This window comes from Euprymna scolopes, chromosome 19 (genome assembly GCF_053919585.1).
Source record: "Euprymna scolopes isolate OS-2025 chromosome 19, ASM5391958v1, whole genome shotgun sequence".
Taxonomy (NCBI): Eukaryota; Metazoa; Mollusca; class Cephalopoda; order Sepiida; family Sepiolidae; genus Euprymna; species Euprymna scolopes.
Window position 1 is genome coordinate 131,711,085 of NC_136500.1, and position 5,006 is coordinate 131,716,090.

The following is a 5,006-nucleotide window of genomic DNA, read 5'->3' on the forward strand; positions in this document are numbered from 1 at the left end:
ATTTGCACTTAAATAACTTTTGAATCATAAAATGAATTTTAAAAGTTAAATATTTGGATTATGTTAACAGAAATAAAACACAACTTGAACGCAACATAGGGGGCCACATGCTTGAGACAAATTCCACTAACCATATGTGCCAATTGGACCAATAGAAAGAACTATAAAAAAAATGATAAATATATCTAGTGAATTAATTCAAAGTAGGTGTAAACTGTACTCAAAGGAACGTTTTGAATCCTAAATTGATCTTTCATGTTTTAATATTTGAATATGATTCATAGAAATATGTACATATATATAATGAAAACATATAATATAACGTACAAAGCACAATCGTTGATTTGACAATGTTAAATAAATGCAAACTTGAAAAAAAACTATTTTTAAATTTAAAAACAAAAAAATCTCGAGACATATTTTAGAAAACTTTTCCTTTTATAGTAAGTAAATGGTATAACTAAACTTTTCCCACATATCACCACAAATTAATGATAGGAAAAGATGACTTCTAAAATCATTTTTACTTTTACTTTTTGACGAAATAATTTCCAAAATGTGTATTTTTTTTACATAGGAATCACCACTTATCAAGGCCAAGAGGTCACTCGAGGATAAGGGTTAAAGAGTGTACAGTAGAAATTGGACAATATAGTAATCGTTAGTAATGGAAATTCGATAAATTTGTTAAGTTATATGGAACAGCTCATCAAGAACTTGTTTACGTTAGACTTGAAGACAACCATATTGTATTCAGCTGGAAAGCAGGAAAACAGAAGACAATTCCATAGACGTGCAGTTCTAAGAAAGAAGCTTTGCTCATGGAATCTACATTTAGGTTTAGGCACATATAAAGAGTGGGGGAAAATTAGTGATGGTGTTTTCTCCTACATGGGTGTTTTTTGTGAAAGTTTGGCGAGGGAGGGACCATAGATTGAAGCTCAGCCGAGCACTTGTCATGAAAATAACGATAAAGCAGAGACAAACTCGTAACATTTCTTCTGTGAGAAAGAAGTTGCAGGGAAGAGAAAAGGAATACCCTACGAGGCTACAAAGTCTATCAAGGCAGGATAAGTCCTTTCTAGCATATTTCTAAATACACTGTTCTATTTATTAAATTCATGCACTTGTTTTTACAAAAGAATCACCATTATCAAGGCCTAGAGGCCACTCAAGGATATGGGTTAAAGCATGTACAGCAGTCAAAAGGACAATATCGTAGTAATCGTTAGAAGTGTAAATTTGGTAAATTGGATTACTTAAAAGCAATGATACTCTTACTTAACTTGTTTACGTTGGACTTGAAGACGGCCATATTGTAGTCAGCTGGAAAACAGAAGACAATTCCATAGACGTGCAGTTCTAAGAAAGAAGCTTTGTTCATGGAATCTGCATTTAGTTTTAAGCACATATAAAGAGTGGGGGGAAATTATCGATAGTGTTTACAGCCAAACGAGTGTTTCTCGTGAATGTTTGTCAAGGGGGGACTTTTAATGTTATCAAAATTTCAGACATTTTTACTGTTATCAAATGTAGCGCTATATTTATCGTAATAATTACCATTTGTACATTATACTTTGAAAAGTGATTTATTAGTTGTAAACCAAGTTGTATATTATTGATATTGGGTGGAAATTTTATGGTATTATTTCATTGGTATGAGGAATAAATACTTGTTTAATCATCTTGAATTGATGAAAGCTGTTATTCTGAAACGAAATTGATTTGAAAAGATTGATTTATATTAAGCCCGTTTCTCCTAGTACAATTGAAATACAATATCTGGGCCTGGTCACAAATTCTTTTACAAAATATGATTATTTATTAGTTTTATAAATACGACGCAAGGTAATGATAAAAATTGTATTTGCAATATAAGTTGATTTAACAAAACACAAAGAAAGAAAGCTCAAGGAGAGCATAAGTGAAAGTTAAAGATTTCTTTTATTAGCAGATTTTCCAGCACTCAGTGAAGTTTGAGGGCGTATGACTGTCTTGGGACATAAGACTACATGGAATCTCAGGAGCGGAAAAAATAGAAAAGAAACAAAAGTTCAAAGCTGATAGTTTTAAGCTAAATATGGAGGGCTTTGACTAACTAGGAGAGCTTCGAAGATTCAGCACCCCATCCTCCTCTGATGATCTGTTGACTATCTGAGTGGAAAGGAGTAGAAGTCGAATTCTTGAGGATGGAGTTTTTTAGCACGCTTGGCAGAGAATCTTGTAGGACTGCAAACGTGCATTCTGTAGTTGTTAGTTCTCCAAAACAAGACCAGTCTGCCTTCAAACTGCTCGCCTTTCACCCAATGTAGATAAGTAGCTTAGAGATACTGTCGTCTCTCACCCATTATTAGAAGTTCGGATTGACTTCAAGTAAGTCTACAGTTTCGACTAGGTGCATATGTTTGTTTCCATGTAGAGGTCGCTTTAAAAAGACAGAAGCTTTTGTTAGCCCATCAACATGGAATCTTCAGTGGCAGATTTCCTTTGCAAATTGAAGAGATGTTCATGGGGAGTAAAATTAGTGGAAGTGGAAAGCAATGATACTCTTACTTAATTTGTAATATGAAGCTTTCTCACCCATAGAGCCACTTGCCCGTCATTTGCCAGATGATTCAATTATATCTTTCCACTTGTCCGTTACCTTGAAGATTGAAGGCAATCGTTCAACTAGTAGCAATTACTCAAGAAAGCAAGAATTTCTTTAGTTCGTCCGACATGAAAACAATTTCACAATCAGAATGTACAAAAGAAGGATTTTAAAATATGGAGAATAAGCTAATTAGGTGTTTCTGGACAGCTGCAGTTTAAACATTGGTATAGAGAAAAGTGAAAACAAAGTGAGAGTATTTGTCAACACCTGTCAGTAAGTATCGGTTGCAAGAATTTGAAGGTAATGGTTATTTGAAGCATACACTTATTCTTTTAGATGGCTAACTTGTTTTTACAAGAATCTGAGGTGCCACCTTAAGGAACCTCGCTTTTACTTCAGAACAGACCCAACAGGCCTTTGTAACTGTTCTCATATCTTCCACAGAGTATGGCAGATATTTGGTTCCCCAAGATGGCATAAGTCTATGTAAGGAGTGTAAGAACAAATTCGAAACAAGGCGTCTGCAGCAACATTTTGTTTCCCTGAGCGATGGCAATATCAGAGCTAAAACATGCAAGTTCCAACTTCCATCTTATAATCTCATTTTCATTTTGCTCATTCCTTTCGGGGTCGAACATAAAAAAGACAGATGTTAGGTCAGTGATCAACTTATAATGCTTCCTGCACAATAAATGCTGCTGTTTTCGGATCACCTCTATGATTACTTACACTCCTTTTTCAACCACAGTGCTTTTGCTCAGTGGAGGTTTTTGAAAGGGACGCCACTGGCTGAGAGTTCGGGGCTAGAAAGGCAAGGATGGAGTGCTCTGAAGCATCAGTTTCAGCTTCAAGGGTAGAGTCTATGGCTACTAGAGACGCTTTAGCAATATCTTTTCTTCAGGCCTCTAAAGGCGTCGGTTTGTTCCTTAGTGAGGGAAAGTTGGTAATTTTGTTTAGGGGATGCAATTTCTCAGATAACTTAGATATTGCATCTAAAGCGTTATCATAGGCTCGTTGAATGCAAAAACATTATCATAGGCTCGTTGAAGAGAAGGAAGGTCTTGAGAGACAGGTAAGTCCATCAGATTTTTTTAACCTATCAGAGCCTGGGTTTAGTGAAGCTTTGCTTATAGCATACCCAAGCAAGTCTGCAGAAGCAAGAGAGTAGTGACACTTGCTTTCATTCAGTTCTAGTCCATACTTTGCCATAGCCTTCATAAAACTTTTTAAATTAGTATCATGCTTAGCCTGATTTTCTCTGCAAACTGTAACATTGCCGATGTAGGTGAAGGTTCCTCAGAGGTCTTCTTGTTGAGTACATCATTGATTACTCATTGGAAGCTTGCTACTCCATTATTTACTCCAAATGGAATTCAACAAAACTGGTAGAGGGATCCAGAAGCTTTGAAGGATGTCTATTTTCGTTCTTACGCTTCAATGGCAACTTGATGATAAGCGCTGGTTAGATCAATAGTGCTAAACACTTGGTAAGTGGCAATCTTATTTAATATGTTCTCCATTCGAGGAAGAGGATAAGCATTTAGGAGAGTGAACCGGTTTACTGTTTGAGAGTAATCCACAAGTTTCTTGTAATTTTCAGAAGACATTACAAGTGCTTGGGTTCGCTATAGACACTCAGCGGGCCCTATAATACCTTCCTTTAGCATACGGGTTATTTCTGATTAATAAATTAGGCATCAGGTACTGTATGCCTCCTTGATTTAACTGCTATTGGGTGACTGATGTTAGGTTTGTAAAGATTGAGGAGTGATGGATATTTTACTCCATAAACAGTGAGAGGAGGAAGAGGTCCTCCGAGAGGTATTTCTACTGAAGGAAGTTGGTTTAGAAATTTATGCCAGAGAATAATATCACTGCATTGGTTGGCCATAATCGATAGCTTGATATTATTGTGCTACAGTTATTCAGATTCAGAGATACAAGATAATGTCCAAGAGTAGAGGACAAATAGGAACTGCTGGCTTTCAAAATTTTCTGAGAACTTGGCCAGACTGCTAACTAGAGTATTTTACCTTTGTCAGGGTTTATGAAATTTACAGATCACTCATACGTTCACCTTTGATTTTTCTCCATAAGAGGGGAGAAGATAAACTCTCCGAGAAATTAATAAAAAAGGAACTGACGAAGCCAGAATAGACGCATCATGGTTTTTAGCAACTACTGTCAGAATCTGCAGACACGTGCAAAATGCCTCTTTTATTTACAGTTTTTCTATACTAAATTTCTGGCAGAGGACCTGGCCCGGTAATATCTTGGGTTTAGCCTTGAATATAGATGCAGACAAGGAGTCCGATTGAGCACATGGTCTCTAGCGTGAGAGCTTGGTTGTAAATGTAAGTCAAATTTTTTGTTGTCTGATGTGGGAAGATGAAATTCTGTTTATAAATACATC